The sequence below is a fragment of the Manis pentadactyla genome, chromosome 7 (assembly GCF_030020395.1).
Source record: "Manis pentadactyla isolate mManPen7 chromosome 7, mManPen7.hap1, whole genome shotgun sequence".
NCBI lineage: Eukaryota > Metazoa > Chordata > Mammalia > Pholidota > Manidae > Manis > Manis pentadactyla.
This window is the reverse complement of record NC_080025.1, coordinates 6,369,366-6,387,657: the sequence shown is the minus strand read 5'-3', so window position 1 is coordinate 6,387,657 and position 18,292 is coordinate 6,369,366. Positions and strand designations below refer to the sequence as shown.

At 31.8% G+C, this 18,292-nt stretch overlaps 1 non-coding gene across 1 annotated transcript; it reads right to left on the bottom strand.

Moving 5' to 3' along the window:
• Positions 1 to 2,820: 2,820 nt before the first annotated feature.
• Positions 2,821 to 2,939, bottom strand: LOC118917006 (small nucleolar RNA SNORD22). Its single transcript, XR_005026632.1, has one exon. It is a non-coding gene; the product is annotated as a small nucleolar RNA SNORD22 (small nucleolar RNA).
• Between the last annotated feature and the right edge of the window lie 15,353 nt (positions 2,940 to 18,292).

Here is an 18,292-nt window from a genome sequence, read left to right as displayed (position 1 = left end):
AAACTCAATGAAAGAAGTTTGTCCTAATTCTTGAGACATTATCTTGCCCAGATCATGGGGAGATAAAGTCATTGTCCTTAGTGCATGGTTCTTATATCCTTCCAGAAAGTATTTTTTCTAGATTTGGGATTTGCAAACTTCTGTAAAGACGCATATAGTAAACATTTTAGGCATTGTGAACCATGTGACCTATCACTCCAAACACAATATATAAATAAATCGTTGTCTCTGAAAAGAGGTACAACTAATTTTCTTTTGGGTTGTATACTTATTTGCCAAACCTATTTTCCTAATAGTTAACCTATGTTTGCATGACCTGCTCCTTCTGGACTTTCAGTTCTTAGCTCAAAGGTCATTTTCTCAATCTAATGTGCCATCCCATTCCAGTACTATGTCATGTTTTATTTTGTTCACAGGATTTAAAACTGACATTATCTTATTTATGTATTTATTCACTTCCTCAGTATTAGTTTATCCTACCAGGATTATAAGACATATGAGATCAAAGCACTATTATTTGTATAGATCAATGCCAACACAGACTAGGTATTCAAAACCATCTTTTGAATGAATGAATGAATGAATGAATGGAAGAAGGAAGGAATCATTGCAACTGATGTTGAACTTCAGATTCACAGTTGTAAATTTTGTTATCTAACTATATATTAACTCATTCAGTGTAATAATGTTAAAAATAAAACATCTCTTTTCATAGATTTTAAAATTAAAAATCTCATTTACATTAATTTTCTTAGTTTCACCAAATGATGTGATTATTATTTTTCAAAAGAGGGAAGCAAAAATAAGGTTTTATGACATGTACAATCTCACCCATTTAGAAAAGATCTGGAATTTACATAGGTTTCCTAACAATAACAAACTAAAACCAACCACAATCACAACACTAAGAATCTCCACATTTCTGAAGGGCATACTCTACATTAGGTACCTAATTTGTAGATTCTCAGTTATTTCATAACCCAATAAATCAGGGATTGTCAGCCTCACTAGTAATCCCTAATTTAGAGTTTACTAGACTGAAGTACAGGTATTTTAAGTAACTCTTAAATTAACTAGTAAGAAGCAGCCAAAACTTATCACAGAACTGATCCCCAACCAGTTAGTCCCCTCTTTCATACCACTGTTACACCTAAACCCTCTGTCATTTCCGCTACACTGACGCACCCCTACCCTGCATCTTCTCCAAACTCAAACTGAGAATAAATAAGTGCAGTTGTCATCTACTCTCACAGCATTCCTGCCAAGTGAAAGGCAAGATGACAGGGATGGAATCTGGTCCCTCCATGTATTTACCCATTAATTTTGAGTCAGAGAAAGAAGGAAAGATTATGTCCCTTTGCTAGTTTATGCTTTAGGTTTGACTTTTATAACAAGAGAAGAACCTACCAATTTAATTGCTTTTGCCATAATAATAATAACTACAAAAAAAAAAGGTAACAAGAAAACAAACTTACTCAAATATTGATTAAAATCTTTATATTTTCTTCTGATTCACTACTATTCATTAATGAAATGGTGAAGGACTCACAATTTGCTTATATTAGGTTAAATGTTTGGCTTTATTTATTTATTTAATAAAATTAAATTTTATATAAATTTAATTTATTGATTGACACTGTGGATATTAAAGTCAATGCTATATAACTTCATTGTTATGTCTTATTAAGTATTAAGGGATCTCTTAGAAATTGGATATTAGTGACAAAACCTTTTCACAGAATTACAGAATGAAGGCATGGCATGGTCAGTGATACGCACGTTCTCTAGAGATTGTCTTTGGATCACAACTCCTTTGACCATGTGTTTCTGATTTCATGCCCGACAGTTAGGTTGTAGAATTAGCATTTTGCAAACAAACTGACTTTTCTCAGGTAGAGTACTGACAAAATTGCAGGATGTGAGGTAGCCTCATTGTTCTCCATCCACACTAGTGGACTTCCTTCAGCCATGAGTGAGAGCTAAGATTACAGAGAAAATGTACGCTCATGACCAGAGAAAAATGTGCACTCATGAACACTATGTAAAAGGAGTTTTCCCTCTAGAAGCCATTACAAACCTATATTTTCATTTGTATTTGTCATCATGACAATTACAATGTGAACTGTTTCCTTTCTTGGCTGCAGGATTCAGAGGATAGACATGCTAGAACTCAATATACCAGACCAGAGAGTTATTGTCATCAAAAATCCCCATGGAGAAACATCTCTAAGAGCCAAACCAGGGCCTCCTCTCTGCCCATAAGGTCTCCTGTGGCCTGTGAATTTTCCCTCTAAGATTTTATTACTGCTCCTATCTTTCTCACAGGTCATGAGAAATCATTATTCCTTTAACCTGAAGCTATTCTCTTACATGTCTCCAGAATGATTTTTTATCAATTTAGAGCAATTTGTGTCATTAATTTCATTATGAGATACAAAGATACTTATATTAGAAACCAACTGGTTGACTTAAGCTTTTTTTTTAAGTACAAGTGAAAAAGTGCTTGTAAATCCACTTACTGTGTGTGATTTGAAGTAAATGAGTACATGGCACTAATTTTCATAAGATATGGATAGATTCATACATTCAAAAAACTTATTTCATGGAAAAACATTCAAACTAAACTAGGATAGTATCACAGGTAATTTCAATATCATAAAAATATGAGATAAACTAGGAAAATTTACTGTGCCAATAACTGGAGTGAAGTGATGGATTCCATTATATGCACCTTATTTTTTCTTCAGACATAGAAAAAAAATGCAACTGATTTTCAACAAGTGATTATTCTTCCTTTTCTCATATTCAGAAATCCTTATGCCCTCTCAGATGGTTTCTTCTCCAACAAACTTTCCTCCTCTTCCCGAGCCAGCCCCGGTAAATTCACCTTTACAGGCTCTGGGACCAGGGTAAGATGAGTGAATGTTTCTTTACTGGAACTTCAACAGGTTCTGAATATTTATACATAAACAGTGTATTTTAGTATGCATGTGTATATGTGTATACATACAACCATATATGCATATGCACATTAAAGTCAATTTAATAAAGAATTAATGAGAGCAACACATACACACACACACATAGTCACAATTCAAAATACTGGAGGTGGAGTAAGATATGTATTTATATATTTTAGATCTTCTATATTCATTTATATATCCTCATTCATATATCCTATAAATTCATAATTAAAAGCCTAATAATAATTCCAATGTGAATACTTACAAAGTCAATGTTTATATAAGATGTCTATAAATAAATTTATTGACTCCTACTTTCAGGGGAAAACTTGACTCAGATACTCATACTTCCTGAATTCCTTTGATCTCTTATGAAATCATTTCACTTGATGACAGTGCAATCTTATGACTCTAAAATAGATTAAAACTTGTTATACACGACCCTTACCTCCTGCCCCACTAGGCATATATATCAAGTCTTCAAATATTCCACTAAAATATACATAAAGATGCACATTATACAAACAGTGTCAGCTAATAATAGCTAAGATTAATTGAGTGTTAAGTACTCTGCTAAAAACACGATTTTCTAGTAAACAAATTCACAGTTTGATTAGAGAGAAAAAAATAATTAATTGAAGGTTGTCAAGGTAAGGTAGTGACCCAAAGTTATATAGCAAATATATTCAGGGCCAAGTCTAGAACCCAAGTCTCCTTGATTCTAAATTTGTCCTCTTTACTATCCTACACTGCCTTGCTGAAGAGGTTAGCAAAGCTTTTAGGTCATATTTCTTTTTAATTGATGGGGAAGTAGTGAGGAGCACATTCTGGCATTAAGCGTTTATGTGCTTAAACTTCTTCTTTATTAGTCCCCATCTTCTATACCTTATTTTAAGAAAAAATTGCTTTGTCAACAAGAAAAATTGGTAGCTGTGAACCAAATAAAGTGCTGTGATAATAAAGTTTTGACTGTAGATGAAAAAGGCAGAAGGAAATATTTCTATTTTATTCCCAATCCCCAACCTTCAAGCATGGGAGGAGCCAACAGGAAGCATAGCTGGGAGATGAGTACTTGGGATGTGGATGTGGTTCTGAACACTAGCATATAACCTATTCAGAGTAACTAATTTCCTCATTAAGTCAGATAAACTGAGAGAGTAGGGAAAAACAAAAATTCCACAGGACACTTGTATTGCATAGAAATCTGATCAATGCCAGATTTTAAGTAAGGTATAGTCCCATCTAAGTGATCCAGAAATTTAGTCCTAAGGTGGAAGCAGGTGGCATCAGTGAAAACAGCAGTACTATGGACTTTCAGCCACCTTATAAATGCTAGCACTGGACAGTCATAAGAGCACAAACTTTACAATGACCTTCTAATAGAATCAGAAAAAAACATACTAGTATCTGCCTGATTGGTTGAGAAAAACATGCAAATAGGAGTGATTTCTATGAAATAATAGCAGAAAGCCAAAACAAAAGTGAAACAGGAGCAGATATTAATGTTGAAATGACAGATATATGAAGAAATTGAAGAGGAAAAATAATTAATATCCATTTTGGGGTAGTAGAGAACTATTACTGGCTGGAGAAAAAGAACAAAATTCTCTTTGGTTTCTTATAAAGAAAAATATCAGAGTATCAGACTATGAGTGAAATACATAGATAAACCAGAAAGAGGAAGGATGGAGGTGATGGGGGTGGAGAAAGAGGAGAGGTGAAAGAGAGAGGAGGAAAATAAAGAGCAAAGATGATAATTAATCAAAATTGTTCAACCAAATTTTAGACAGAATTAATGAAAAGCAACATAATTAGATACAACAGGGTATACAAACTTCCAAGTTTCAAAAAAAAGATAGTGGCCTATAATCATTCTGGCATTACTAAAACAAGTTGTGTCCCAATTTTGCTTTTTTTGAGTGGAAAGGAGTTGAAGGTACTGTTAGCTGTTTGGGAACTGTTATTTTCTGCAGGGGATCTGCTAAGTGAGACAGGTTTTACCCATGGGGCAAACATTAATCTTTAAGAATTAATCAAAACCCAGGACTCAAGAAGGAAATTGCACAGTAGATGAAACTAAAATGTCTACTATGATTATAATTTCAAAGTAGAATACAGAAGTCAAGTAATCATTTTTGGAAAATAAGTAATGCTATATATTTTAAATATTAAACTAATTTGATAAAACTGGATTATATTTATAAGCGTACAGTTAGGAAGACTGAAGATTAAGGTTGAACATTATACTTGCTTCCAAGAAAAAGTAAAGGATAAAAATGATCAGAACTTGTTTATTCCTTGGAACTTGTAGACAATTTTTATTTAAGTAAGGATTTTATCAAACTAAAGCAACAAAGAAGAATGAATAGCATACAAGAAAAACAAATAACTACAGTAGAGGAAAAAAAAAGTAAAGAAATAAATAGAAAATGACATCAATGAAGTAAAGATATCAGTTATAACAGTGAATTTAAATGGGCTAAATTCTCCAGTTAGGTGACACAAATTCTAAAAACACTGGGTTAAGAAAATCTACCTGTCAGTGAGATATAGACTGACAAAGAAACAGTTAATGATATTAGAACTCGAGTGGTAAAATAGCCTTTAAATAAAAAAAAGTAAGGAAAGCAGATACAGATGCACTTTCAGTATAAATAGAATTCAAAAGCATTTAATAGAGGAGAATTACTTTAAAAAGGCAAACCTATTTGATAAAAATAATGAAAGAATATCTTTATCTAAATACACATGCATATATAATTTACAATAATCTGATAGATACTCAAAGAAAATGTCAAGACTCTTAGTTTAAAATTTAAGACTACCAAATTCCACTATGATGCTATTCCTATGTGATATTAATATTTTTATAACAAAAGTATCATTTTATACAAAGAAAAGATTAAAGTGTATAGACCAAGGAATCAAAATCAAACTGCCCTGAAAATTTCTAAGACATTAAAGTGATTAGTCATCTTCAAAAAATTCAGATGAGCGTCAACAGTAAATTACAATTGACTCTTGAATATCATGGGTTTGAACTGTGCAGGTCCACATATATTTTTTTTTCAGTAAATACAGTACAGTTACTGTAAATGTATTTTCTCTTCCTTATGATTTTCTTAATAACATTTTTTCTCTAGCTTACTTTATTGTAAATAAAATAAATAAATATATATATATACATATAACAAAAAATGTGTTAATTGACTACTGATATTATCAGTAAAGCTTCTAGTCTACACTATGTTATTAGCAGATAAATTTTGGGGGAGTCAAAAGTTTCATGTGGATTTTTGATAGAAATGGTAGAAAGGGGAAATAAAGCTTTGCTTTATACTTTTGACCCTTGTACAATGTGGGGATTAGGAGCTCCACCCCCAGGTCTTTATCTCCAAGTTGTTCAAGGGTCAACTGTATAAATCAAAATACACCTAGATATATTTCCCTTTATACCATCCCTAAAACCAAATATAACCACTATAATTAATATGCATTTGTAGCTCATATATTAAGATTTTAACATTTATTTATGTATGTATGGATTTATTTACTCTAACATTTTTAAATAAGTGATTCTCTTAGAGTATATTTTTCATCTTGATATTTTCTTTTTTGATTTTTACTAAACTTCTAATTGATTCTTTTAAATAACTAGATTATGATTGTTAAAATTAACAATGCTCAGAAATTGTCCCTTCTTCCTAGAATGTTCACTCTCAGCTCTCTCTTTTTAGTTATTTATATTCTCAGCAAACAGCAGAAATTTTCTTCCAGTTTCACTACGAGGCTTTTAAATCTCTTCTGCCCACATTCTGCAATAATGACACTTGTGTATCCTTGATTGTAGAGAAGACCTGGTTCTGCTTTGTATTCATTTGTTTTACACTAAATACTTTTTTTTCTTCTAATCTCATCATTACCAGAGGGAAGCAAAAAATTCAATTCAGGAAATCTGTGGCATGTCTCATTATGTCAGTCTAAAGATAATTCTGCAAACAAGTAAACAAACTTAAAAAAAAAAGGAAGAAAAGACTCAGTTCTCATTAGGGCATTGAAATTCTCCCTCATTGCATAGCAGCCAATAATACAAATTGAGTTTCATCCCATGGAACCAAAAAGTAGCTACTCTCAGAAAGCTGAATTTCAGCATTAAAAGATAGGGGTTGTCATGGTAGTTACAATAGGGGACCCTCTTAGCACTTTGCTCTTGTATCATTAGGTTTTAAGAGTCTTCATTCATCTGGATTCTGTTTCAAACTCTTCAAGAAGTCACATAATTATATGCAGCTAAAGACACATCTGAGATTTATTGAATGTACAAGAGGAGATGATTGTTCTCTAAGAAACATTAGGTTCTCTGAAGAAACCTTTGTAATTAGAGATGGGTCTGATAAAATGAAGATTTTTTAATTTCACCAACAGGGTATATTACTCTAGTTTGTATGCTCTGTCACAGAGTAGGTTAGTTTATTTCTGTAGTGCTGAATATAAAAATACATCCTGTAAGAAATATGTTCTCTTTGAAACGAACAGCTATTAATTCAAACCAAACATCTGGATAAATGCATGGTAGAAAAATAGAGGAAAAACAAATAAGCAAAAAACGTGAAAGGAGAAGATGAGCCTAGGAAAATAGTAGAAGCTATTGGGGGAGGGATTTTAATAAATATCAAGCTCAAGCAAAATGTTAAAAAGTGATTTCTGATCTTTACCCTTTGTTGACAGAAAATAAACAGACAGACTGCAGAGAAAAACCAATTAATTTATTTTTCTTTTTCTCTCATGATACAGACCTGCTTGGGAAATAGAGCATGATGATGGGGACAGCATATTAAAATTCTTGTTACCTTTAGGTGAATTCACTATATATGGGCCGGATTCTAAAAGCATATTACCTATAATTTCCATTATAACTAAAATTCCAATATAACAAAATAAAAGAAGTGCATAAAACAAAGTTTCACATATTCCCTTAATTCATTGTGACCTTGCTTAGTGATTTTTCAAAACATCCCTAAGCCAAAATAAATGCTTAAGAGTTATATTATTAAATGGTGAGTACTAAAATTTAACAGTAGTCTTTCATGGGTGCTCAAAGATGTCCTTGTTTCCCTCAAAAATTAAAAGCATCCCATAGTGTCCCTTGAGTTCAGTGCAGCACACTAGGGTTCCAGTTTGGGAGTCACTAAAGTGATTTGGTTTGTGAATCTTTACCTAAAATTTGTTTGAAGATAAATTAGACTTGATGTAGTCCCACTTGTCTATTTTATTCTTTTGTTTAACTTGCCTGCGGAGTCATATCCAGATAAAAATTACTAATTTGATGTTCAAGAGAGTATTGCCTATGTTTTCGTGTAGGAGCTTTATGGTTCAGGTCTTATATTAAAGTCTTTAATCCATTTTGAGTTTATTTTTGTATAGAATGTAAGCCAGTGATCCAGTTTCATCTTGCACAACAAAGGAAACCAAACAAAATAAAAAGACAACATAGTGAATGGGACAATATATTTGCAAATGGGATAATATATTTGCAAATGATGTTATCTATTAAGGGACTAATACATAAAGAACTCAACACCACAAAAGCAAATAATACAATTAAAAAAATGGTCAGAGGACTTGACTAGATATTTTTCAAAAGAAGACATACAGGCCAACAGACACATGGGAAGATGCTCTACATCACTAATCATCAGGGGAATGGAAACCAAAAACCACAATGAGATATCACCTCACACCAAAGTAGCTAACATCAACAAGACAAGAAGTAAGGAATGTTGGCAAGGATGTGGAGAAAAGGAAACCCTTGTACACTTGGTGGGAATGTAAATTGGTGCAGCCACTATGGAAAACAGTATGGAGGATCCTCAAAAAACTAAAAACAGAAATACCATAAGACCCAGTAATTCCACTTCTGGGTATTTACCTCTAGAAAACAAAATCACTATTTGGAAAAGATATTACACTCTTATGTTTACTGTAGCACTTTTTACAATAGCCAAAATATGGAAATAACCTAAGCGTCCATTAATAGATGATGGATAAAATGATACATATACACAAAGCAATATTACTCAGCCATAAAAAGAATGCAATCTTGCCATTTGCAAGAACATGGATGTACTAAAGTTTATTGTGTTAATAAAAATAAGCCAGACCAAGGACAAATACCTTATGCTTTCACTAATTTGTGGAATCTAGAAAAACAAACAAACCAAATAGAAATAGACTCATAAACATAGAGAAAGAAGATGTTAGGTTTTAAAATTTGTTATATCAACTTTTATTATATTTGTAGAGTAGTTCTTGAAAGTCATTTTGGTTTCTTATCAGAAGCAGGACAAAAAGCTGGGGATGACTTTGCCTTTTCTTTCTGGTATCATCACTTATTCAAATGTGCATTATCAAATAATTTGTACATACCTCATTCAAAAGTATTATTCCTACCCCATACAGTGTGCTTTTCCTTAAACATCTTTCCTGGACATATAAAACTCAAATGGACTTTCCTTGATTTGAGCTTTATCAAAGAAAGGAATCATTTAAGAAATTCATAGAATCAAACAAAAAAAATGTATTTTTACTGCAGAGAACACTTAAATTTTATGACCTAAGCAGTGGGAAATAAAATGCACATGGTACATTGCTAAACATTTATTCTAGCAACATATACTTTACTTTCAAATTGGGCACAACCGCAACTCTAATATTTTATTCATTTAAAAAATTCAGATCAAGCTGAGATCTATGCCAAAGACAACATCCTTAAATGCACCATATGGAGACTGGTTATGCAATGCATAATGTTAGCATTGCCAAAGCAGTACTGTTGGTGTCTTTGTCTGCTGCTCATATTTACCACTATATTTAAATGATGTGAAAATGCCAGATAGGGGCATGGGTTAAGTACAGATGTGTTCATATACTGTGAGGAATATTCCTGACAGTTATTGAACTTTAATGATTTGAAATAATAAATGAGTGAAATATTGATAGAGATACTGAGATAAGTAGACAACTAGAAATGCATGTATACATAAACAGACAGATTGTGGTAGAGCATACTATACTTCTAATGGCAAAGTCTGTGAAGAAATATTAGTAAGTAACAAAAGAGAATTATTTGTTAAATTCTAATCCTGCCTGTTACTAGCTTATGACCTTTGGCAACCTATTCAACTTACCTGTCTCTCAATATACTCCTTTGTGAAGTGGGAGTAACAGTATTTTTTAACTCAGGATTTGTACAAAGATTAAATTAGTATATATACGTAAGTAATGTGAATTTGTGCTTGGCAAGTAGACAATGCTATAGAAGTATTAATTATTACCATTGTTATATTGGTTTTACAAAGACTATTATAAATTTAAAAATTCATGTACAAAATGCCAAAGCTATAAAAATGAACATGTGCACTTACCCTAATTTTATAAATCAAATAATAGATTCACTTATATATAGTATGCATAAAATCTTAAAGATATCTCATATTTTATTTTGCATCTTGACAGTATGAGTAAGATTTATGTTCCATATAATGATGTTTGATTGTAGTTGATGTCTTGCACAAAGGAAATGTTTAATGACAGATCTTAGCATTTAATTCATTGAAAATTTATTGTAAATTGGTTTCCAACATTTTAAGTCACATTCGCAAAAATTTGTACCTGTTTTTCAAAATTGAAAGTACAAGAGATTATGGAAAATAAACAGAACATGAATAATTTTAAAATACTTATCTAATCAATGAAATTTTAATAAACAGAATGATCAGAAAATTAAGTGATCTAACATTAGTAATATTGAAAGGCTTTTTTCTGAGCATCCACTATGAGCCAGAAACTCTTTTAAGTTATGAGTATCAACTCTATCTTCAGAGAAAACATGCAAGTATTGCTATTGCCCCATGTATATATAAGGAAAAAGATATTTAGATTTAGTGGCAGGTTTCAGATTTGTATCAGCATGTCTAGAGGGTTTTTTTGTCCTTAATCACAATACTGTAATATAAACGACAAAATAAAACAAGCACTGTACATTATAGATAAAAATGAAATCTGAAATACAAAGTCTTTCTCTTTCCTGCATAATGTATATATATATTATGGTAATATTTTGTATATTTTGCTTTATTTTAATTTTGCTTTCAAAAATAAATGTAGAAAAAGTATGGTTATCATTTTCTGTGTTCTAAAAAACTGGAAAACCTAAGTGTGCTATTTTAAAAATATTCTTCACTTTGTTCTGTTTTTCATACATACAACTTTGGAAGAATATCGGAAGATTCAAAAATACTTTATTAAGAAATAATTGGCTTATGATAAGAAATATTTAAAGTGACATGTTTGATATGTTTTAATAAATGTACATACCCATGATACCATCACACCAATCAAGATAATGAACATACCCATCACTTCTTCCCCAAATCTCCTGATCTCAAACAAGATTTTATGGAGAATTAAGCTTTTATTGTTTCATCATTTCCTTCTTTATTGTTGGTATCTTTCTGGTTTTGAAGCCAGCTCTGCCTGAAATTAAGATAGCTATTTTTGCTTTCTTTTGATTAGTGTTCAGATGATATGTTTTTCTCCTTCCATTTATTTTTAATCTATATGTCTTATTATTTAAAGTGGGTTTCATGTAGGCAACATATTGTTAGGTCATGTTTTCTGATACATTCTAACAATCTCTGTCTTCTAATTGGAGCATTTAGAACATTGATGTTCAAAGTAATTATTGAGGTAGTTGAATCAATATCTACAATGTACAGTTGTATTTTTTGTTTGTTACCCTAATTCTTTCTTCCTATTTTTGTGTTTCCCTCTTTTATTTATTTTGTGGTTTCAATTAAATATTTCATATGATTCAATTTTCTCTCTTTCTTAACATATTGGATTTAATTATTTTTAAAACTTATTTTAGTGGTTGCCCTAGAGTTTCCAATATGTAATGGCAACTAATCTAAGTCCACTTTCAAGTAACATTATGTCTCTTCACAGGTAGTATATTTTAAAATAATGAAACAATAATAACTCTTCCCTTGCAATCAATGTTATTGCTGTCACCCATCTCACTTATATCCTAAGTATTCATGAGCATATATGCATATACAAGATATAAACATAAGCATACACAATTAAATACATTGTTAGTACTATTCTTTTGAACAAACGGCTGTTAACTCAATTAAGAATAAGAAAATAAGAGTCCTTATTTTACCTTCACTTTTTCCTTCTTTGCTACTGCTCTTTCCTTAGGTAGACCTGAGATTCTGACGTGTGTATAGTTGTTCTTCTCTACATAACTTTATTAAACACTTCTTGCAAGAGAGGTTTAATGGCAACAAATTCCCTCAGATTTTGTTTAGAAAGTCTTTTTTGAGAAAGTCTTTACTTTGCCTTCACTTTTACAGGATAGTTTTGCAGGGTATAGAATTCTAGTAGGTTTTTGGTTTTCCTTCACAATGCTTTAAATATTTCATTCCAATCTCCTCTTGCTTACATGGTTTCTGAGGGGAAATCAGATTTAATCCTTATGTTTCTTTTTCTGTGGATAAGGTGTTTGTCTCCTCTGGATTCTTTCAGGATTTTTTATCTTCGATTTTCTTCAGTTTGAAAATTACACGCCTAGGTGTGGTTTTCTTTTTCATTTTTCCTAGTTGGTGTTCTCTCAGTTTCCTGGATCTGTAATACTGTTTCTGACATTAATTTGAGAAATATCAGTCATTACTATTTCAATTATTGCTTCTATTCCTTTCTCTCTTTCTTCTCCTTTTGGTATTCCCACATGTATATACCTTTTGTACATTCTGGAGCTGTCCCACAGTTCTTGGACATTCTGGTTATTTTTTTTTCAGTCTTTGTTCTCCTGCTTTACAGTTTCAAAGAGTTCACTGATATATTCTCAAGCTTAGAGATTCTTTCCTCTGCTTTGTACATTTGATATTAATCCCCTCAAAGTAAGTCTTCATTTCTGTTAGTGTTTTTCATCTTTAGCATTTGCTCTTTTGGTTCTTCTTCAGGATTTCCATCTCTGCATTTACACTGCCCACATATTCTTGCATACTGTCTACTTTATCCATTAAAACTCTTAGCATATTAACCATTATTGTTTTAAGTTCCAGATCAGATAATTAAAACATGCCTGCATTGTCTATTTCTGATGCTTGCTCTTTGTTTTCATTTATTATTCCTTATAATGTTTTTATTCATGGCTAGATATGACTTACTGGATAAAAGGAACTGCTGTAAACAGGAGTGGTTGTTTGACACAAAGCATCTGTTTTTACTTAACAATGTATCTATAAAAATGTGGGAACATACTAAATACAAAGTTGAATTGAAATAAGTTATTTATTTAGGAATCTATAAGTGGGGGGAATTATATTCTCTTTCATATAAACCTAAGTTTAATCAATGCTCAACAGTGTACTTCAGTATCTGTAAGTGGATATTTGGATGACTATAAGTAATTCTTCTCTATTCAATCTATACTCCAGGAGAATGGTAGTAAATACAGGAATATTGAAGAGTATTGTAAAATTTTTTATCTGGAAAATTTTCCCCCAGCTGTTTCATTGTATCAATATCTGAAGCTGGAAAACTTGGAAAGTTTTAGAAAGCTAACTGTGAAAAGCTCATGTGTAAACATCTAAGCCACTAGTGTATAAAAATGTACAATGTATGCATGCAATTTGCATTTTATAACTGTTCCAAGAAACAACAAATTTCAATGTTAGCATATAAACAGGATATAATGCTCTTACTAATATTAAAGTAAAACAGCAACATGATTTGTTTGTTTTGGGGGGAAGGTTTTTTTTAACTGTAGTTAAAAAATATATATAGTATTAAATTTGCCATTAACTGTTTTGAGGTGTACAGCTTAGTGGTGTTAGGTATTTCAAAATTTTGTGCAACCGATCTCTTGATCCTCAGCGTGAGTCTTTTATTAACAAATATATAATTGCATTCTTTCTTTTTTTCCCCAAAGCAATGCCTTCCAGGAAAATAATATATATATTCCTCTTACAATGTTCATGTTTAACTATATTAGAATACTGACATACATTTCAAAATCATGTTGTAGAACTTAGCTCATGTCCCTGTAAAATTTTCTCTTTGACTAGACATGCAATTTCATTCTATCTGTTTCAGGCAGAGAGAGAAAATGTTATCAGGGAAGGTAGAGAAGCTGCATGAGCTCAAGCGTGCAGAGGTCATTGTCAAGGATGGGAAGAAGGTTTCCTTCAGCAGAAAAGTAGGTAAAAGGGTTTGGCCAAGAACTCTAGAAATGTAATAGTGAGGAACTACAAATATGTACACATAAGTATTTTTTTCCTTTCTGTTGAATAAAATATTTTATCTCTGTTAGTTAACACAATCACTCCTACCTACAAATGAAATATTCCAATTTCAGGAGGCATCTTCTATTTCCTACTTGGTACTTAAAAAGTTAAAGTCACTTAAAGTCAAGTGACCTGTTACTAAATAACAAATTTACCATTTTCCCTGTGATCTTTAACAATTTAATTTCTTCAATGAAAAAAAAAGATTTCCTTTTAAGAGGAATATGCAGTCATATTAAATGAGTTGAAGCATAAATGTGATATGGTGATATATACCTTGTTTTCTCCTGCTTTCTGTCTTCTTACTTGTACTGAGAATTCAATGTCTGTCTGTGATCTATACTTTTAGATTCAATTGAGGACATTGCTGGGAAAATGTGCTCACTCTGAATAAAGTGGAATGAAGTCAGAAAGAGGAAAAAAACCCAAAGCTCATGGGAACTGAACTATCCCTCCTCTGTGTTAATGTCATCCTCTATGACACAGTCCTGTCTGTGTGTTGGGCTAAAAATTCACAACACTGGGACACTGACAGTTTTATATTATTTAAAATGCCTGGAGACATTCAGAAAGTTCCAATTCTGAAATTTATTCTGACATAGGTCCTTTCCTAAAACACTAAATCTTTTGCCAAGTTCATGACATTTTAACCAAGAAAAAATTATCTGCATAAAACTCTTTTCTTTTGAGATTAATTTTGAAATTTATAACAAGTGAAGATTCATAGTTCAGTTCTGAAATAATATTTTATAGTTATAAATGACACAACTCCTTTTCCCTAGGACTTAAAAACTATTTTTTTTTAAATAATAGACATGAATTGTGGGAAAATATTTATCTGATGAGAAGCAAACATTGTTATCTTCATTTTCTCCCCATGTAGACACAAAGGTTAAAGAGGTTCATCTGAGGGCATTTCAATGATCATAGAAATTGAGAATAAAATTCATGACTTCTGATGTACTATTCTGTTAGACTTTTCAAACGACCCACAAGACTAATACTAAAAATATTTCAAGACTTTATTAAAGTCTAGATTCACTGTCGTATTGATTATTCTTTATGTAAAATTCTCTGCCATTCATAAAACTTTTAGGCAATACGTGTTTTAAAACATTTCAGAGATACAAATAAGCATTATACACTCTTTCAGGGTAATCTTGACTAGATTAAATGAATCTGTATTGAGGACACAAAACTTGATTTACCTACGTTAGCTCAGTGATTTACTATTTTTGTTGCAGTTGCCAGCTTCTCATTTTTTAACTTTTTTTAATACTTGCAGTAGATAAAAAGGGTTAAATTTATTTTTTATCTCTTCGTAATGAAACAATCATGTTTCTTTTGTGCTAAATTTAAAAAATGCATGTTGAGGATTTTCTCATCAACATACAAAATACTAATTACTGAGTAAACTTATTTTGAATTAACCTTTAAAACTAATATTTTTTATTTTGGAAACTTTTGAAGAAAGGATTAGCTACTATAGATAAAATTGGTTTTTATTAATTTCTGATGTATATAATATTTACATACACACAATATATATATTTGTATGGTTGTTTCATTGACTAATGTCATATAAATTGTCTTTCAAATAACTTACTATGTTCAATGAATTGATAATTTAGCTCACAATAATTTTAATAGATACGGATTTGCAGTGGAATAGTCTATATCACATATCAATGACCACTTACTTTATTTAGTAGTTATAAATGCTAAATACATTAAAATGTCCAGCCATTTTCATGTTTTAAGTACATCAGATTTATATTATTCATTTCTGTGTCACTTCTGTGCACCAATTAAGAAGATACTACAGATTTTCTCATTACAAAGTTCAAAGGGCATCAAAATGCAGTTTCAGTTTTGAATTAATTATTGCTATTTTTGTAATGTTTATGTCAAGTTCTGTAACCTTGATCTTACAATCAATGCCATATTACCTTGTATTCAAGTACCAGATGTTGTCAATTTGCAGTTTACACATTTAAATAATATACTAATCTAAAATATGCCCTCATTAGAATTATAAAGAAAATGTGTTTCCTTAGCTTGTCATTATTGAATGATAAAAAGGGACTGACAAGTTATTATAAAATTATGACAATTTTTATTTAAATTGGTTATTAACATAAAACTAGATTTTGTGGCTAACAATCTCAGGACCAATATTTACATTTTCACTGATTTTCCCATAAGGTAGCCCCCCAATGAACATGACCAAAATGAAGCATTTTGCAAAAAGAAAAATTTGCCAAGTTGACAAACTAAAAGCAAAGTGACAACATCCTTGCGTACTAAGTAACATGTCAGCATTTTGGTATCTACCCAATTTCTTTCCTTTTTATGATGAATCTCTCTCTGCATACTCATTAAGACCATAAAGAAGAGCAAACCAGCAAACAAGCTACATTTGCAATCAAGAAGTAGAAGTAAGGTACCACTGGGAAAGAATTGGGTTTATTTACCTAAAAGATACTATTCTGAGCCAGGATGCTTCACTTTCTTTGACATGGATTTTCCTTTTTACCATTGCTAATCTTTATTCTCATGTTAATTTCAGCTGAGCCACCTTTGAAAATAAAATATAGGAAGTCTACCAGTGTTTCCACCGCAGTCTTTCCCAACCATGCACACAGTTATGGCCCTTCCCTAACCCCTTCCTCCCACCCACCCCCACACAGAGTCATGGATATGTATCTGTAGTTATACCTGGTCTTATGTCCGTTTCTGTATTTATATTTATCATCTGTATGTGTATATACATTTCCATACCAACATATGGACTACTAGTTTGGCTATTCAGATCTCAAAAGGAGTGGAGTTTATTTGACATTCTTAATAATCTGCTTTATCTTCTCATGTCCAAGCAATTCAAAGTTCAACAGTGAGTCAAGGGGTTTGCAGAAGAAATGTAGTATTCTTTAGTTCACAGGAATTATACTGTAAATACCTATTATTGGATCAGTTTTCTGAGGAAGGCTGGGATCCTGTGGTTGTCTTAAACTTCTTGGGCTGTGACATCTGAGCAGAAGGCCTGAACTAAGAACAGCCTCTTAGTTGGCTGCACAGAACTGCGTCATCGTGCCAGCCATTCCTCTGCAGATTGAACGAGTAATTTATGCTGGCCTGAGAGGTACTTATAGTCCAGTCCTTGAAAACATGGTGAGTGGGAAATGTGGAGTAGTTGTATGACACTGCTCACAGAGGAAACTTTCCAATAATAACAGAATGGTTTTGGTAACTTTTTGAATAACACTGTTTCCTATTTTGCTGTCAAGCTACTATGGTGTGTAAAGTACTGTTAGGATGTGACAATCTGACACTGTTCCATTTCCTCCAAGAATTGAGGGCCATAAAAGTTAAGTGACTGACAAACCTACTCAGTTTTAGTAATCAGTAATCTCGTAAAATGCACCCCCTGTCATCTCTTTAAGAGAGCTAGGATTTAAACTCTATTATTTTTTTTTTCTTTTCATTCTGTGATCATGCTGGGTGTGAGACTGTAAAGTGACATACCCTGTCTAGATGCCGGATTTACTAATCTGTTGAAGGAAGTACCTAATGTGCCACTCAGTTGTCTGCAGTTTCTCCATAAATATTTGAAATACTAAGTAATTGCATTGGGGAGATTCAAAAATGCCAGAGTCATTACCACCTAGAAAAGAAAATGCTGATTGGCTATGATACTGAAAAGTTGGACTGATGGAAAACTGGAATTGAAGGCAAATCACTTGCCTATAACCACTGGAAAGAAAGGGTCTATCCATTAGAAAAAAATAGTTGTTCGAGTTATGGAATGAAGACATATGCTTCCAAATGTTTATTATGAAATTCTGAATTCAAACTAAGAATTGCTGTTAATGTAGTATAATTTCTAGTTCTTTTCCTCAGTAACTCTCTAAAATATGTTGGTCGCTATTGTGTTATTTCTCTAACCTTGCTTTTATTTATTTATATAGAACTTGT